General features: G+C 27.8%; 1 protein-coding gene and 1 long non-coding RNA gene across 3 annotated transcripts in view; one reads left to right on the forward strand and one right to left on the reverse strand.

The window, feature by feature from the left end:
- Window positions 1–21,182, forward strand: part of LOC123196219 (zinc finger BED domain-containing protein RICESLEEPER 1-like) — an 80,184-nt gene that overhangs the window by 46,525 nt on the left and 12,477 nt on the right. The gene's annotated exons all lie outside the window — the stretch shown is intronic.
- LOC123196223 lies at window positions 11,410–13,076 on the reverse strand. Its single transcript, XR_006497643.1, has 2 exons — window positions 12,829–13,076; window positions 11,410–11,707 (listed from the first exon to the last, which is right to left on the reverse strand). It is a non-coding gene; the product is annotated as an uncharacterized LOC123196223 (long non-coding RNA).

The following is a 21,182-nucleotide window of genomic DNA, read 5'->3' on the forward strand; positions in this document are numbered from 1 at the left end:
GAATTTTTATCTAACTCCAAAGCTCAAAGATTATAAAGACCTTAATAATTAAATGTCATTCTCTGACATATATTATATTGTTTTATTTTGTAAAGTGAATCGGACTTTGGTTAACCATTGACCCAATTATAAGTTGGACGTACTTATTGAACCAATTACACACTTTGTAATAAAAAAAATATATAATATTTGGGGTAATTGATTAATTAACTAGTCAGGTTATACAACATACATATATACATCAATGTTCCAATTGGTAGAATAATGGTAGGTCCTGTTAAACAAAATATTTGATTTCATTCTTCCATAATATATTCTCGTATATTATTTTTTTTCTTTCTATAATCAGCTGTTTTCCATTTATTATATTTTCATTAGATGTTTTTTTAATTATGCTAAAATTTACAAATTTTTCATTAGTAAGGTACAATTCATATCACAATTTTTTATGGTATCAAATAAAAAAATATCTTCATACACTCGTCATTTTTTAAATTGACTTTTACCCTTGTTTTAGGATTTCGACTTTTCCCTGTCAGCTACCCCCCATAACTTTGAAACCTTTATATTTCAACCCTCTTTCCAATGATTTGCATAATCATCACTGATGAACTTCTTCCTTCGTCTCCAAGTGACTTCAAGTATAACAATTTTATACTTAAATGAGGGTATACTCAAAATAATTATAGAAACTAGTCTCAAGTAAAGAATTTGATTGAGATTAAGCTAACATCATTCTAGTTTATCTTTGACAATCTCTCCCCATTTTGATGCAACCTAGATGAGGTATTTGTTTTTCCATCTTCGTGCATTGTCCTATCTTCTTTTGTCATCGTCAAATGTTCCTCCTTCTTTGACAAATATCACGTCAAGATCGAGCCACTGCTATTGTGATTTTTTCATCAACAACACAATAGACTTTTTCTTTATCATATATAGTTTATTCCAATCATCCTCTCACAAGAACAACCTTTTGTTCCACAACAATTTTTTCATTAAAATAGACACAACTATAGACATTCAATGGTGCTCTAGCTAATTCAAAGACAACTTTAGCTATAGTGCCACCCGGCAATTCATCCCTTGGCTTTCATTGTTGATAGCCACTATTCCTAACACTACATCCCTTGAAAATTTAAAAAATTTTGATGATGTTTTTAAAATGTTAATATGTTTTTCAATAGTTTCAAAAATGATAATTACATTCCCAAAGAAATGAACAAACCACAACATTTTTAAGTTGGTTATAGTTATGATAATTATTAAGAGTGTAAGTGCTAAATTTTAAATTAGTAAGAATATATTGGTAATTTTACATGTATATTAAGTGTGTTAATGATTATTATGTAATTTCAATAAAATGACATAACAATCATTTATAAGAAAATCAAATAGGTTCATTAATATATGTGAATGACATATATGAATTTGGCCTTTGAGACTTAAAGGGTAGTAATTTGTCATTTCATCAAACCTTGAGTGGAAAATAGTCATTTGAGCTTAATTTAATTAATTTTTATTCTTTTCATACAAATTTAAGTATTAATTCAATTTATAATTTGCTTCAGATGTCGGTTATGCAAAATCCAACCAGCACCACTGCACTTATAATTTTTTGACCCCAACCACCGTTTAAAAGACGAAGAAAGAAAGAGCAGGGAAGCAACCACTCACTGATTCTATTTACCATTAGTAATATTATATATATTTATTTTGTGTATATAAATTAGTATACACTTATGTATATCATCACGTGATTATATATTATTTTATTTTTAATTTAAAATTATCTAATCACATAATAATACATATATACATAAATAAATACCTATAATTTTATTGGTTTACTATTTACACACGCAAGGGTGGCTTTCTTTATTATCTTATCCAAAAGCTTCATATTGTAATTACTTAGGTTCCTTTGTAAGGAAATAGATGGAAGCAATATCCATTGGATCTGATCCTCGTTTTTATTTTCAAGTACACATTTGTTTTCTTTTCCAATTCATACAAAATTATGTATCTATGTGATGTGTGTGTAATTTATGTGGGTAGGTGGGAAAGATGAAAATCAGTGAGGGAATCAAGTGTTTGCAAGATTAATTGCAATGGTACAAGTACAACTTGAGCCTTGAAAATGGCAGAATCCTTCATGAAATCATGGCCTTCCTTCAATCTCTTCAATGACAAATATAAGTAAACGTTAAATGGTCCTTCATTGTTGAGAACTAAAACTTTTATCTGAACTAACGAAGCTTCTTTCATTAAATATGTGAAGGAAATTGAATTTGGGGCACAATAGGAAGGAGAATGTCTGTGGAACACATCTACAATGTGGACAAGTTCCTTCACCCTACTCTTCATTCATGTTCTCTCTCTTAATTATATATATAATAAAAATGTTTTAGCAAAAATGTTTTCATATGAATATTTCTATAATTAATTATTTTATATATTGCCTCAATTCAAGATCAATAAATATACTTGACAATTTGCTAGCTAGGAAACTATAGAAATTGACTTGGTCATGTTAAAGAGACCTTGTTTGTTTGAATTTGCATTTTGTTATTTATTAGGTGTGGATTTGTTTGTATGTTAATAGGAAATCACTCAAATAAGAGAACAAAATGTCAACTTTAAATCTACTCTAAATTAAGAGATTGGTATGGTGATGAATAAAAAGCGAAAAACATAATCAGATATTGTAAGAGCTTCAAAAAGTAGGAAAACAAATATCTAGATAAAGTAGTAGATAAAGCAAAAGAGATGAGTGCGATTGATCGAAAACTGAATTATTCTAATTTGGTACCAAAGATTATTAAGTATGAGTTGAATGACATAAAAGATGATATACTTGAAGTTTATAAAGAAGAGAAAAATAAGTTACATACATATTTAGATGAACTTTCAAATCAATTTAGTGTAACAATTGAAGAGTGTAGGCCCGTTACAGTGTAGGCTTTGTGGGTCGGGCTGGATAGTCATATAATGAAGGCCTGTAACAAGATTTGTACTATAACGAGTCATGTTATGTTGGGTTAAGTCCTTAATGGGCCACTCGTTAATTTAATAATAAAATATTTTTAATTAAATAATTAAATATTGTTAACTTATATTCATTTTCAAATTAATTGAACCAAGAACATCTCATAAATTTTATTGATTATCTTTCATTTATGATGAAGAAATATTGTGGTTATATGATGGAAAAAAATCAAACATGACATAAATTAATTCATTTATATAATATACATGTTCTAATTCTTATCTATATAATTTGTATTGTGGTTATATGATAGAAAGAAATTAAACATAACATAAATTAATTCATTTATAGAATATACATGTTCTAATTCTTATCTATATAATTTGTATTTATCTTCAATATCCAAATTCTTGAAATGTTCAAGTATATCCTCTACTACTTAGTTCTGCAAGTTGAATTCAACAATCACATATTCTTTCATATACATGATTGTCTCAACCATATTAGAGTGTAAATTGGATCGTCTAACATCTAACATGCATCCACTTATACTAAAAGATTACTCCAATGCTAGAGTGAACATCAAAGATGTTATTAGATCATGTGTCATGGTAAAAAGGGCAAGATAAGCGGCAACAACAAATAGTAAAGGCATTTCTTTTAATATTTTAAAAAATTTTCCTCTAATGGTCTTGCATTATCTTGAAATTTTCCTCTAATAGTCTTTCAATATCTTGAAAAACATTATGATATACATATATATATTCTTTGAAATTAATATCACTAATTTCTATCATAAAATATAAAATTTTCCTCTAGTAGTCTTTCACTAATTTCACACTTTTCAGATGCTTTTAATATGAGATATGTTGAATTCTACCTAATTCTAACATTAGTTTTCAATTTTTTTTTCATCTTAACCCAATTTGTTTACACATTTCACGACATGTTTGCATGCTTGTTGAGATACGGTATATTTGTACCAACCCACTAGCACACTCCGATGTGATAAGCATGTTTGTCTATTTGCAATTACAATTTTGTTTTTTCGCTTGTGTTGAGATATAAATATAGAATGATTCCTTATATTAGGTTAAGCAAATTGTGCCCCAAAAGGTTGTACAAACAAGTTTATTGGCATAGTCCTTGCTTCATAAGTAATGTTATTCATAGCATTGGCGCTTGTATTGTATGTTAAATGTAGGGAAATTGGTAAGCATGTTTGTGTCTTTGCAATAGCAATTTTGTTCTATATGGAGTGGTTCGTTATTATATACTCTATATATGCTTTTTATGTTTAGGCCCAAGGACTATTTCTATTAGAGGTAGGATAAATTGTCATTTTACCATTAAATCCTAAAAATTTATATCATTTTCTTTCTTAGTTTAGAAAACTAACAATTTATCCTATGATTAAACTTTGAAATCTACCCCCCCCCCCTCGGGATTTCAACTTTTCGAGCTAACCTCTCCCTCTTCAACAACTAACACCCTCTAGCCACCTATCTCTTCTTCTAAGCTCATCCTTGTCAAAGAAGAGAAATTGTGTTCATCGAGAAATAGTGATGGTCTTCGTATCGAATAGACATCCAAGATGACAGTGTTTGTCGAGGATGTGAAATAGTGATGGTTTCGATGGTCTTTGTTTGGAATCAACGATTTTCAGCGATCTTTATCTGGAATCGATGGTCTTCATCAATTGATCTAGACGAGGACGATTCGTCTTCATCCAGACAAATACTCGTCTTCTCTGATAAGGACAAGACCAAAAGAGGGGAGAGAGACAGTTGTCGGAGAGGGAAAGGTTTGCCTAAAAAATTGAAACCTTAGGGGGAAAATACAACTTTTCATAGTTTAGTTATAGAGAAAAAATATTAGTTTTCTAAACTAAAGAGAAAAATAATATAATTTTTTAGAGTTTTAGGGATTAGTGGTAAAATAATAATTTTATTTTTACCTCTAACAAAAGTACACCTATGAGTAGATATTTGGGTTTTTGAAATATTGTAGGTGTATTTTTGAGAATTAGTTGAAACTTTGGTGGGAAATAGTCCTTTTGTCCTTATGTTTATATCACAAAGGTATTTATGATTTATGTCTGTTAATATAATTATAAAACTCACTATGTTTTGAACTTTAACTTATATGTTGCTTACCTTTGCACAAGATAAACTATAAAGGTTATATTCATTTGGATGAACCACCTAAACTTATCTTTGGTTTAGGAGTTTGTGATATCCTTTCATATTAATTTTCATAAATACTATACCTTTTAAGTAAACAATTTTTGAATATCTTCTATTCAATATGATAAATGTTTTAACAAATTTTCATAGTTTCTAACAAAATTTGTACTTATGATAGTTTTTTCTAGGCTCTAGAACAGTGGCAATAGTAAATAGTAAAGGCGTTTCTTCTCAATGTTTAAAAAAAAAATTCTTCTAATATTCTTGTAATATCTTGAAAAACATTATGATACCTATACCATAAAATATAAAATTAAACAGGTGGTGGGCTAATACACAATTGAGCATTAATCAATGGTCATTTTTTCATTCAAGCATTGACCAAGTCCTAGTCAAACTCACTTAAAAAATTGGGTTCTCATAATCTTTTGATCGTGAATTGAAAAATTATGCTATAATTATTTTATACTTTTCACATACTTTTAATAGAAGATATATTGAATTCTACCTAAGTTAACTAGCACACTCCGATGTGATAAGCATGTTTGTATATTTTCAATTACAATGTTGTCTTTTTACTTGTGTTGAGCTATAAAAATAGAATGAATACTTATATTAAGTAAAACAAATTGTGCTCCCAAAGCCGTACCAACAATTTTACTAGCACAGTAGTTCCTTCATAAGTAGTGTTTTTTACAGCATTTGCGCTTGCATTGTGTATAAAATGTTGGGAAATTGTTAAGCATGTTTGTGTCTTCGTTCAATTTTGTTCAATGTTTGTGTTGAGGTACATTTATGGAGCGGTACGCTTTGAATAGTATTATATGCATAAATAATATACATAATTTTATATATAAATAATAATATATCATTATATAATTAAATAATTTTAAATTAAAGATAAAATATTATCTAATTATATAAGGATATATTATTATTTGTATATAAAATTTTATATATTATTTATATATATAGTTTGATTCATATAGTTTTTATGTTTATAATTTGTCAATTTATTTCGGAGAGCCATGGAGACTAAAAGAAAGATTCCATGTGTCCCAAAGACTAAAAGCGGACGTATGAGCATGAACTGATTATTTATTTATTTTATTTAATTTTTGCATCATATTTTTTAATTGAATAAAAAATTAAAATTTTATTGTAAATGAAAAGCGTTATGATTTTTAAACTATTTTTTATTTGCAATCATTTTAAAAGTAAAATTTATTAGTAATTTGATTGATAACTTAATTTTGGAATTTAACTTCAGCATAAAAAATTGTATGAAATCAATTCCAACTTCACCAACGAACTATCTTTTTTGTTTATAAACTGTTTTACATTAAAATTTATTTTGAATATAAAGATTTGATATTAATAAATATTATTCAAATTTTAATAATTTATTTTGTTTGGTTTTAAATTTTAACTATAAATATAACTTGAGTTTAGAGTTTTATTTTATTTACTGTTTTTTAATTACTAGTATTAAAATTCTATTTATAAAATTAACATAATCTTAAATTTAGTAAATTATTTACTTGTTAAAAAATTACTACAGTAGTTTTTTTTTTGCAAAATAATAAAATGATTTCCTAACTCATATTTTGAATAATCTTTTTTCAAATTTTCATCTTCTTCATACTTTTCCACTCTCCATTGACCTAGTGACAAAGAGATTTAAAACTCCAAACAAATAAATGTCTTTTTAATTTCTCTTCTCTTTCCTATAAAAAGGATTTTTATTTCATTTATGGTATTTAACAATGTCTCAATAAAATTTTTATTTATTTTTATTTTTTCCTTTTTTTATATTTCAGTTTGCAGTCTTTCATTTTTTGCCTCAAATTTTCTATGGTAAGAAATTTTTATTTCATTTTAGTTGTTTAATAATGACAAGATAATAGTTTATTTTCTTCTAATTTTTATATATTTTTTCTCTTCTTGACTAGTTTTCCTTTCTTTTGACAGCTCTATGAATTTTATTATTCACTTGGATTTGGGAAGACAGTCACACAATATTGTAGTGTTTTTGCTATAGTTATTATTATTCAGTTTTTACTATACCAGTATTTAGAGAGTTTTAATAACTAGGTTTAAATGGAGTTTTTTTTAGAATGCAATTTTTTTTAGATTTTTAGATTTATTTAATTCAGTCTATTTATTCTAATTATCACCTGAATATGTTACAAAAAAAATTTCTTTAAACCCCTTGACATAAAATTCTTACATCTATCCCCTAGATACACTATGGGACTTTGGGAGTGGATCCTCTATCAACGAGCACCTTTTATTAGAACTCATATTAGCTTGTCCCAGAGGCCCAATCCAGACCTAACTGCATAAGACAATATGAACCTAAGCAAGCAGGTTCATAGGCTAATCGACCTGTTTTTAAAGCTTTATAAAGCTTACAATATGAAGTTAAGACTGCTTGGAAACTAGTGAAATGAAATATTTAAATACAGTGAATCACCGTTTCCTACACAAGTTTTGGTCGAAAGACATTTTTCCACCTTGATGTCATAAAATCGTACTTTTCATCCAAATTATAATGCCATTAATACAGCAAAAATGCTATGCGTACCCAGACTGGTACCCACTAATGTAGCATCTGATGTGGTAGATGTCACCTCTGCCACATCAGACATGCAATTTATTATTATTATTATTATTATTATTATTATTTTTACATTTTACACCCAAATGAATATTCACTCAAAAGCTAATTACAAAATGTAAAACTTGTGCTATAATTAATACTAAGCCCTCTTTCTAATTCACAAATAGCAAAATTTCTGTGACTATATGTACCCAGATGGATTAGTCTTTTGTTGATTATTTTTTATCTTCAATGATTCTTTTGTGAGTTAATTTTTTTGAGCACTAAAACAAATATGTTTTATCGAAGGACTTGTGAGTTTGATTTCACCTAAGTCAATTATTCTGAATTTGATTGCTTTGTCATTTGATCCTGTCCAAAAATAATTGAAATTTTGAATAATCCTATTTGTTAACTGGAATTTTGAGTTTGATGTTTACCTTGCGGGAACATCTTTTCTGCAAGTGTGCTGGGTGGCTTTTTGTTGGCTACTGCTGCCCTGCCTTGGGCGTTATTTTTTCTACAGATGTGCTATGATGGTTTTTGGTTGGCTACTATTGTTGAGTCTGGGTGTTGTGTCCTCCTTTGTTTTTTATTTTTTTCAACTCAGTAACTTGCTGTTTACCGGGTAGGAATTAGTGGGCTTTGTGTTCTACTGTATGCATCTCCTTGGGCCTCAGTAATTTTGGCTATCCTCTAAGGGAAATAATTGAAATTTTGAGTAATCCTGTTTGTTAGGTTGAATTTTATTTGTTGATAAATCAGTAATTTTTGAGTTAATGTCATAATTTATTGTACTTTGACATCTTATTGACATATTATGATAATTTAGGTATTTTAGTATAGAATTTATTGCTAATAAAGAGAGAATAACTAGTTAAGATATGAGAGTTTTATAAATGGTTAAGTAGACCCTTATCAATTAGTTTCAAAACCAATTATAATACAGACACAATAAGACATTGTCTTCAATGTCATTGTGTCTTCAATATGTCTAATTATATAAAAACTTTATGCAGAAAATTATAATTTCAGTATGTAATTGTGTACGTATAAATTAACTCACATGATCTATAATTGGTTTGATGTGCCAAAACTTGAATGTAATTGTGTCTTCAATGTGTTCTCTTATAATTGGTTCAATGTGCTCAATCATCAATTGGTTTTTCAGCATTTTGAAATTATAATTAGATTACACTTTTCAATTGATTTGTTTGAACAATATCTATCATTACTTTAAGACTTGTTATTAGTATTTTGTTTGGTTAAAATATTTTAATGACATATATGATTGTTTATGTTTCAATTTTGATGTAAAATAACATTTATGTGTGGTTCAAGATTGGTGAGTATTTAATAATGTGATTTTTTTTAAGCACTCTGTAGATCTTGCAAAATTGTAATCATTTTAATAAAAAAACCAAGTCCGAGTCTAGTTTAGAATTCAAGCGTGTTATTCGAGTGTGTTATGGTATGTTATTCGAGTTGAGATTAATAACAGGATGTCGTTAAATTGATGTCAAAATCGTATGTTAATCTTTTAAATCTAGATTCTTGTACATAATGCAAGTGGACATTTTGTCTTTAATAAAAAAATTAGTTTTCAACATTTGTACAAGTTTGTATATTCGTTTGCACTTGTATTTAAATAATAAAAGTTTAGATTTATTTATCATCAATATATAAATTTTGCATTGATTGAATGATTATGCAATATGTTATGTTATGAGAAGAAAATCAAACAATTGTTAGATTTAGTTACTCTTCATTAACTAACTTTAAACTTGGTGTTGGTGTTGCATTAGAGTTTTAAAGATGGAAAAGTACATTCAATCACAATCTGAGAATGTTTGTTCTCATTTAAATGTTGTAGAGGTATTTTTATTTTTTTATAATTATATTTTTATTTATCAATATGAACATAATTTTTTTCAAATATTGTTTCAATATTTTTCATAGTATTATTTTATTCTAATTTTAACTAGTTTAATATCAATGAACTAGGTTAATCATTTTGAAACAATAGACAATACAAAAAGTTTAGAAGAGGAATTGGAGCCTAAGCCAGGAATGGTTTTTGATACATTAGATAATCTTGTCTAAGACTATAAAAAGTATGGGAATAAGAAGGATTTTAAAGCTATTATACCATCTACAACAAAAAGAGATGATGGAGATATGAAATAGTGGCGTTGGCTTGTTCTTGTCATGAAAAGTTTAGAAGTAACTACAAGAATGCTTTTAAAATGCATCCAGTGACAAAAACTGGTTGTAAAGCTTGAATTCGTGCAAGTATACATTTCAATAGTAAAGGGACAAGATGTTCAGTTGTATTGGATCATAACCATGAACTTAATACTCCTACCAAGAGTAGATACTTTAAGAGCCATTGAATAATACATTCGTTTGTAAAAAGGAAGTTTGAAGTGAATGACAAGGCTGAGATTAGACCGAATAAAAATTTCGATGCCTTATTAGTTGAAATAGGTGGTGCTGAGAATTTCTTGTTCCTACAAAAAGATTGTAGGAACTACATTGAAAAAGTGAAGATACCACAACTTGGTATTGGAGATGTTTCAGCAATTCAAAAATATTTAAAGGCTTGATATATAGAATTTAAAGGCTTTCTTTTATGGATTATGTTGCAAAAATATATACATATATAGAATTTAAAAGCTTTTTTGTATATTTTGATTCATTTAACATTATCAGTGGAAGCATGTTAATTTTCAAGGTGATGATGTGATGAATTTAACATATGATAAAATATTTGGAGTCATATTGTATGCTTTGATTTGTAAATTTATTAGCAGTTTTTGTGAGTTTTTAGCTTAGTTTCGTTAATCTTACAGCCAATTCTTCTACGCTGCCAACTATGTAAAACATATGAAAATACTCTCCATGGTTGTCACATAAAAGAAGATTTAAATTCAATTGCATAAGTTATTATACAAGATATAACAATAATTTCAACATTTGAAGTTCAAAGATTTGTATTTAAGTATATCAGGTTTGCATAATCAAACCCATTTATTATTCTCTATGTAGGCATTGTTGTTGAAACTCTTACAGAAGACACGAAATTGACATAACAAATTCGGTTGCATATGCAGCCATTTAAAATAACAATGTCAAAAGCAACAAAGTAGCTCCATCAAAACTGATTCCCTAAATACTATTGCATTTCACATTACAAATATAAATAAACATCATTCTACATTTTGTGATAAACAAAAGCATTCCACTTTGCAGATTTATAACATTTTCATCTACTCCCAATTTGATGGTCTCCTTGCTTGTTCTTATAAGTCACAAAATAACTTCTTTAACATATTCATGAGCTTTATTTATTGTCTCTTTTTACCCATCTCATTCAAGAATCTGTTTAAAGAGTGATCCCCATTGAAAACAACTACTAATTAAATTGTTTCACCCTTAAAATCGGATAGCCCTCCATTTTTCCTTTGCTTCATTAACCCTAATGGCGTAACATTAGACAAATTCTCTACAATGATATCCTACGGAAAAACATTGAATTTTCTGCATAAAGTTTTTATCAAGTTAAAAAACTTGAAAAACAAATTATGAATAAGAGCCCTAAACTGAATATTTCTATAAATTCTTGTGTGCCCAACTAATAATTAAATTCTTTTTCCCCATTCTAAGTTTGCTAGATCATGGGGTATAATTTTTGTTAAAGAATTTGGTGACACAGCGTTTAAGAAATTTAGCAAGGAATTGCTGTCACTAGCCTCACACTGAAGGACACATATAACAAGTCAAGATTTCCACAAGAGACGAAAGAACACCATAAAATATAGAAAGAAAAATTAACATATGTTACCTCCACCTCTTGTTTACACGCATTTCTTCCTTTCTTGCCTCTGATCTAGAATTTCTTTGCACCTCAAAGATCACAACAGCGCCTGCAACCTACGTTCACAAAAAAGGGGTGTCTCATGATTCACATACACACAACTCAAGTCCACAAACAATCACAAAAAAATAACATATATAGACATCAAGCAAGTGGTGTACACGCCTTCTAGCCATGAACTAAATACTAAATACAAAAAATGAACACCAAGCGGTAATAATTTATGCAGTTTCCTATATGTTTGACTTGGATAAATACACATTATTTTTGACAAGCAGTAAGCGAGCTATAAATTTGAAATATATATATATTTTGTACACAGAAATGAAACATCCTAAACTCATCTTGTTAACTATCTACACAAAGCAAGAAAGGGAACAAGATAACAAACTGTATCAAAGAAATACACATCATTTTACCAGAACCCAAAAGTACTCCATACAACAAGACTCTTGAAACCAACTCAAACAAACCCCTCAGAGGCAACCAATTATGTACCAAAATACCTAAATTATCAGAATATATCAATATGATATCAAAGTGCAATAAATTATGACATTAACTCAAGAAATAATGAAATGTCAGCAAACAAATTACTCAAAATTTCAATTATTCCCCCCAGAAGGCAGCCAAAACTGCCAAGACCCAAGGAGATGCATACAATAGAACACAAAGCCCACCATTTCCGACCTAGTAAGCAACAAGTTACTGAGTTGAAACAAAAATAAAAAACAGAGAAGGACACAACACCAAGACTCAACAACAGTAGCAAAAAAAGACCATCACAGCAGCCAACCAAAAACGATACAACACATGTAGAAAAAATAATGCCCTAGGCAAGGCAACAGCAACCAACAAAACCACTAAGTGCACTTGTAGAAAAGACGTCACTGCAAGGCAAACAACTAACTCAAAATTGAAGTTAACAAACAGGATTATTCAAAATTTCAATTATTTTTGGAAAGGATCAAATGACAATGCAATCAAACTCAGAATAGTTGACTTAGGTGAAATCAAACTCACAAGCCATTCAATAAAATATATTTGTTTTAGTGCGCAAAAAAATTATCTCACAAAAGAATCATTGAAGATTAAAAATAATCAACAAAAGACTAATCAGTTTGGGCATATATAATCACAGATTAATTGCTATTTGTGAATCAGAAAGAGGGTTTACTATTAATTACAACAAAAGTTTTCCCCTTTGAAACCATTGGAACTAGAGCGTTTGTGGTTTTAGAAAGCGACGACTGACAGTGGTTTCAGAAAGCGATGGTTGACGGTGGTGAAGGTAGCATGGGGATAGACGAAGGGGCGTGTTGATTTGTCTTATTTGAATTTTAGATTTTGTAATTAGGTTTTGTGTGAATATTCATTTGGGTGTAAAATGTTAAAAAAAAAATTGTATGTCTAATGTGGCAATATGCTGACATGGTAGAGGATATTAGAGGTAAGCCAGACATCCGCAAACCTAAAACATCAAACTGAAGCTAGTATCCCTACTAGGGATGGCAACAGGGAAGGGCAGGGATGGGGATTAGGGGATCTCAATCCCCATCCCCGTCCCTGTAGGGGATTTCAATCTCCGTCCTCATTATGGAGATGAAAATGATTTCTCGTTCTCTCTCCGCTAAAAAAAATGTTCTCCTCATCCCCTTTTCATCCCTGCGAGAAAAAATCCCCTTCTACCTGTAAAAAAAATTTATTTTTTATCTTATAAATACAATATAAATATATTAAATTAAATTAAAATTAACTCATTATTTTAAATATCACAAATATAATATATTAACTATTTTAATATATACAACAAAAATTTAAATAAATTTGAAAAACATAAATAATTTAAAACTATAAAAAATGTATTAGTATTTTAAATAAATATATTAATATAAAGGGATGGGGATGGGGATGGGGATGGGGATGGGGGTGGGGAGGGGAAGGGGAGGGGCAGGGCGGGGAGAGGAGGGGACACATGTATCCCCATCGTTGACCCATCCTCGATTGCGGAGATTTTTCATCCCCATCCCTGTCCCTTTCTCCATTTCTATCGAAAAATCTCCTCTTTGTTAGGGTTAGAGAGGGTCAAAATCTCTAAAATCGGACTCAAATTGTCATCCCTAATCCCTACAACAACCACACCATCTTCAGTTCAAGTTGCCTTGACCATTCCATATCGGATAATGCATTGCTTGAAAAGTGTTTTGCACTACAAAGTATAATTATATTTTTTAAATGAGAGATAACCTTTTGTGTGTCTATATATATATATATACATATATATCTCAAAATGTTATTAGTTTTGCTATAATCCTACCATTTTCTATTAAATAAATTTGTTTTATTTGTGATGTTTTTTCAAATTTACAAAATTATATACCATTTTTGAATATTTAGCATTTTTATATTTATTTAACCCAGTATATTTATTCTAACTATCACCTTAATATGTTACAAAAAAGCTTTCATTAAACCCCTAAACATAAAATATTACACCTATCCCCCAAATGCACTATGGGCCCTTGAAAGTGGACCCTCTATCTACGAGCACCTATTGTCAGAACTCATATCGGCTTGTCCCTAAGGCCTAATCCGAGCCAAACCGCCTAGGACAATACGAACCTAAGCTAGCAGGATCGTAGGCTAATGGATCTGTTTTGCAAGCTTTACGAAGCTTGTTATATGAAGTTAAGATTGCTTGGAAACTAGTGAAATGAAACAGTTAAATAGAGCGAATTACATGTTCTTATGCGAGCTTTGATTCAACAACATTTTCCTATGCATATTTTTTTTAAGACAAGGAATTTCATTTGAATGAATTACATTTCTAGATTTAGTGGTGATTGATAGTATAATTATTAAATTAAATAAATTAAAAATATAATTTTAATATATTATTAAAAAAATTTAAACTCATATTTTTTTTTATGTATTGAGTTTTTTCTTTTATTACTTAAATTACTTTTCAGAGGTGTTTTTATTTTTTCACTTTTGATACATAATATCACACTTTTCATTTAAATTATAACGTCGTTAATGAAAATTTATAGTAAAAGGTCAAAATAGTCATTTTCATATCCACCTAAGAAGTAAGATTTCACTACCATTACTACCATCATCACTAATTTATATATAAATAAAACTATGAATACAAATAAATTATACAAATTTTTTTATAAAATGAGGTAACAATTTGTGATTAAGTGGTATAATTACTTATTTTTTCTTTTACTTTAAAATTTTTCAACTAAATGCTACTACATCAGGTTATATGAATAATTTTTTATAGTTTATTTGTATGCATAGTATTACTCATTACAAATTCAATTGTAGTTAAAAGATGGGAGAAGATGGAAAAAATAAAAGAGGAAGAAAATAAGAAAGAACGTGGAACAAAAGAGAAGGAGCATTGTCACAGCTAGGGTTGATTCGAATCGAGTCTATTCGAGTTTGAGCTCGAACTCAATTCAAATAAATCTGAAACGAGTCAGTCTTATACGAGCTCGAGCTATTCACCAAATTTTTTAATTAAAAATTTTGATACAAAACAACATCATTTTGATTAATATATATTAAAACGACGTCGTTTTAATAACGAAAAGTGAATTAAGCCAAATTTGAACTAAGTTCGAGCTTAACTTTTATGAGTTCAAATATATGTAAACTGAGTCCAACCCTAGTCACAGCAGTCCACAAGGAGGAATTCGCTGTGGAAGGCAAGAGAAGATGGAAGAAATAGAGGAAGAAGATAAGAAAAAGAGTATGAATAAATAGAAGAAAAGATAAGATAAGAAAATTTTCTATCTCTAACATCATGTCAAAATTTTTTTCCTTGATAAAATTTGATTTCAAGTGGGAAATTATTACAATAAAACTGTGTATATTATTTTTAATATATAAATATATACACACATAAATATATTATAATATGATTAGAGAATTTTTAAATTAATGATAAAGTAACTCTCAATCATATAATGATATATTTATATACGTATATATTTATATATAAAAATATATACATATAATATTACTTAAATTATTATTTGCGTGAAAAAATGTAATTTAATCTTTTAACTAATTAGAGCAAATAATATGCCTGCAACATCAATTTGTCACATTAATATTAGTTTTTAAAGAATAGTTTGCATAATTAATTTATAAATGGACAAATTAATTATACAAACTATCAGAGTTTTTTTTTTTTTTCAATTCAGATTCTAGGAAAGGATTAAGATTGGAAAAGCTTTTGTGAATTTGTCAAATATTCTTTTAAAGGGGATATGATTTGGCGTAATTTTAATTATTTCAGTTATCTATTATTATATTATTATTTTGTTTATTAAATAATAAAATTTTTTGACAATTTTCTATTATCATAATGAAGTGATAGGCAATATAAAAAATAATTTGATTATTATCTCTATTTTTTATATTAAAAAGTTTTCTTATAATTTTATCTTTGCTAAAATTTTAGAATAAAAATATTTTCATTTTTAATTAAATTAAAGGTAACATAGTTAATATTTAAAATACATAAATAAATATGTATGTATGTATGCATATTTATAATAAGAAAACATTTTGAAAAAAATAATTTAATTAATTAATTTTAAATTTTTTTAACATAAACAAAATTCTAATATATTATTAACATAAGGAATATTTTATAAAATATATAAAATAATCAAATATAATATTTATTTATACTTGATGATTTTTTAACAGTGTTTAAATAAAATAATATCTTAATATTTTTTATGCCTAACAAGTTTCAACAAATCACAATAATTATTGTATATTATATATGTTAATTTTAATAATTTATACACAGTAGCCTCTCAAGTAATTCATTTTTTTGATAATTTTATATTTTTTATGATAAAATATTATCTGAATTAAACACTCTTTTTGTCATTTTATCTAACATGATTGGCCTGTTCTCATTGAAATTTTATTAATTTATAAATTTGTATATCTATCTTGGGTTAAATTCACATGGTTACATGCATACAACGTTGTAGAACATACCGAGTGAAGAACATGAGATGATTAAACTCCAACCCAGACTACCTTACTTTTTCCGATTATCATCTCCAAAGCTCAAAGACTACATAGACATTAATAATTAAATGTCATTCTCTTTTATATATTATATTGTTTTATGATCTAATTAAGTCCATCCGACTTTGGATACTCCATTGACCGAATTATAAGTTGGACCAAATGCACTTGCTTATTGACCCAATTACACCAGACAACAAATTAAATTATTCTACTTTGTAATAAATAAAAAATATAATTATTTTAGGTAATAGATTGATCAGTTAGTCTGGCTATGTAGCATAAATAAATAAACACACACACACACACACACGTAGGCCAAAGAACTATTTCCCATCTAAAGTATCCTCTTATCTCAGTTATCATCATTTAACTTTAAAAATCTTATTTATCCACTCATGGAGGGTTAAAATTAACAGAACTCTAACCTCGTAAAATTTTATTTCTTTTTCCCCTCCTAACCCTAAAAACTAATCATTTTCCTCCTAAACCAAGTTTTAAAAAATAATATTTCCCCCCTTAAGGTTTAGTTTTCAAACTCTGACACCATTGTCAGTTGTCTTTCTGCCCTAAAGTTTTATCTCCCTTCAACGATCTTTCTCCTCTCAACTGAATACCTGATTAACGTCAAATGAAATCGAGGATATGAAAAGCTTCATCAAGAAGACGAAACTCTTCATCTTCCTAGACGAAGATGAAGATCTCGTCTTTGTTTAGGAAAATGATCATCTTCCCAAAAGAAGTTGTGTGAGAAGACGATAGTCTTTTCAAACAAAGATGAGATCTTGTCTTCGTCTTCGTCTTTCTAGATTATATCTTCATCGGTTGACATTTTGAAAGAGGGGAGAGAGACCGTTGGAGTATAGTGATGCATCAGAGACTCTTCATCATCGACTATGGTGTCTAATTTGGCAACAAAGATTAAAAACTAAACCCTAAAGGGGGAAATATCATTTTTTAAAATTTAGTTTATAAGACAAACTTTTAGTTTTTAGGATTTTGGAAGGGAAAAGAAAATTAAATTTTAATTTGTTTTTAATATTATAAAAAAAAAACAATTATGCTTTTAAAACTAATAGATTTAACCCCTCATAGGTAGGTATTTAAGACTTTTATAATTAAGAGATGAAACCTTGAGAAAATAGGATACTTTAGGTGGAAAAAGTCCTTTGGCCATATATATATATATCAATGTTTCAGGAGAAAAAAATTGTACACTAATTATATAGGTATAATACGACGAATAATGAAAAATGTGTTTATAAAAAAAGCTCCTTAAATTTATATACGAAAAAAGTATAGAACATCTATATCTAAGTTTAATATGACATATTATTAATAATACATTTATAAAAATACGACAATATTATTATAATTTTAGTACTTTTCACGAATCTCCTATTGAAAATCAATATAACAATTTCAATGTAAAAGATTTAAGTAACTATTAGACTTAATATAATATAATACATAATTAAAATTTTTTGTACAATAAGTAATGTACTAGTTAGTTGGAAAAAGTAAACAAATTAATCAATTTAGATTTCAGATTCAGACAGAGCGAATCTTTGTACAAGCCATAGGAGAGAAAAATGCAAAATTAGGGTTGGGAATTTAAAAAAAAAACATTATTGAGTTTTTTTGAATGGTAGTGGCATTTTTGTAAATAATTAAAAATCATAAGGATAATTTCGTACTTTAAGTTTAACTAAAAATTCAAAAAATATAGTAAACATAAAATATGATGTATAATTCGTGTTTAATATAGGAAGGACATAAAATACATGTTTAATATGTTTTGAGTTTAAAAATTCTTTTGAACGTGTTTAATATGCAAATAATACAGAAACGTAAATAATACACATATTTACTAATTTGAAGCAGAATAATAGTACCTCTTGTTAAAAAAAATATAATATATAATTTGATTCTTGTATATTAATCAGTTATAATCCATTTACTTCATTTTTATCAGATTATAATTCTTTTTTACACTATATTATAATAGTATAAATAGTACAACTTCGGTCGATTTGTCTCCTTAGCATCGTTTGAGCTTCTATCATCGTCATCCCAACATCTCTCGTAGTCATTTGACATCCTCCCGTCATCATTGTTGTTGAATCGAGTATTGTGGTTGAGATCAACAAATCGTGCAATGTTCCTCGAGTGTCATCTGAATGTGATAAATGGGCAGCCATTTGAGCGTCAAACGAAAGATGAGTGGTTGTCCTTCCTTCTTCTTCGGTCATCGATAAAAGATAAGTGAGGAAAGCAGACTCTGATAGCTAAAGAAGAAACCTTAAAAATTTCAAATCCTAAAGAGAAAATAGTAATTTTTTAAAGTTGATATACGAGGCAAAAACAATTTTTAAAATTTAAAGAGAGAGAATGAGATAAAATTATATATTTTTTAATAATATTATTAAAATAATACTTTTATTGTTAACAAAAATTAATTTATAAATAAATATTTAAGTTTTTTATTCATTATAAATATATTTTTGAATTTTGATTAAAATTTAAGCTCTTTTAATTTGGTTGCCTGTGGAACAGTAATAAACGTGTGGACTATAACGCGCTAATTGTGGAAAAGTACCACAATACTGACAACTTGTGGAAAGGTGCCAAACGTGTGGACCCATGACGCGTCAACTGTGGAAGCGTGGAAAAGTAACACAAACGCGTTAATTTTAAAGTTTTATTTCAATTTTAATTTAGTTGTTAGTGGGACAAAAGCAAAATAATAATACAGAATAAAGCAAGGCTGACGCCAATAAAGCCACACCTTAACACTTCCAAAAATGATGTGGCTAAAATGAAAATTTTACGCTCTTTCAAGTAGGGTTGGTTTCCTTCGTAGGTACTCTAAACTTTAATTTGAGGTTGATCAAATATTAAATTTGCTTTTATAAATAAAATAAATTTAAATTTATCAAGATTTGAATAAAAGATTAAATTTATATTCATAAATAAAATAAATTTAAATTAATCTAAGTATTTAAATTTAAATTGATTAAGATAGACTCAAAATTAAACTTAAATTGAATTAACCGATTCAATTTGATCAAAAGATTAGAGTAGAACTTTTGCACTTCAGGGCTTGCACTATCCCATACTGGCAGACCCTATTGTAAGAAAAGGAATTTTTTAAAAAAATTTTTGTAATTGGTGGAAGTTAAACCCGATACTCTGCAAATACACATGATCATACATTTTGATTAAATACAATTTGGATTTTATATTTAAATATTAAATTTAAATATAAGATCTAAAAAATATCTCTGGCAGCCCAATTTATCTCTATGGCAATTCTTATTTTGTTTACAATTCAAACCAAACCTTCTTCAATACTCTAGAACCATGGACGTGTCATGCTGACGTTAAATATTCCAGGCATAGATGTAAGCAAAAATGGTTTGTAATTTATTAAAAACTTTAGTCAATTACTCTACTTTTTCATATAAATTTAAGTATTAATTTAATTTTAATTTGCTTGTCGGTGGAAAGAAAATTTGTAGTACAAAATCCAACCACCACCACTCCTTTTGACTTGTTGGCAGCCAGTCACTGATTCTAATTTCTCAATATACACGCAAGGGCAGCTCTCGGTTTTTCACTGATTCATATCGAAATAAGGGAAATTAAAATAAATACCCTCTTTATCAGGGTAACAAAAGATTTACCCTAAATTTTGGGGTTAAAGAAAAATACCCTTAAATTAAAGTGTTTAAACGAAAATATCTCAAATATCTCCTTAAATATCAAAACTACCTTTTTAATTTAAATTGCTATTTTATTTAAGGATAATAAACAAATTTACCCCTAACGTTGGGTTTTAACAAAAATACCCTTAATCTAAAGTACTTAAACAAAAATGCTCCAAAATAATACCAAAACTACATTTCCTCTATTTCTATATAAACCACATATTTTCTTTCATTTTTAACATATCTGAGAGAGATTTTTGAAGAGAGAAAATAAGTTCGTGTTCAAGATTTTAGACGTGAAGAGAAAAGTTTGTCATTGCGAGGTATTTATCCCCGTCATTACTTCAATCGTTATTATTTTATTAATAATACAATTATATGTGATATTTTATATAATAAATTATAGTTGTGTGTAATATGTAAAATAATAAAAATTAGATAGGTTATGTTTTAAATATTATAGTAGTATAAGATAACATGATATTACTTTAATCATTATTATTTTATTAATAATGTAATTATATGTGATATTTTATATAATAAATTATAGTTGTGTGTAATAAGTAAAATAATAAAAATTAGTAGGTTATATTTAATAATATTATTCTGTCAAATTAAATTATGGAATATGTATAATTGTGTAATAGACATCTATAAATAGTACTTTCAGTCGTATTATTTATGTTGATTATATATTTTATTTGGGCAATATACAAATTTACCCCTAAATTTTGGGATTTAAGCAAAAATATCCTTA

Source organism: Mangifera indica, chromosome 14 (genome assembly GCF_011075055.1).
Source record: "Mangifera indica cultivar Alphonso chromosome 14, CATAS_Mindica_2.1, whole genome shotgun sequence".
Taxonomy (NCBI): domain Eukaryota; kingdom Viridiplantae; phylum Streptophyta; class Magnoliopsida; order Sapindales; family Anacardiaceae; genus Mangifera; species Mangifera indica.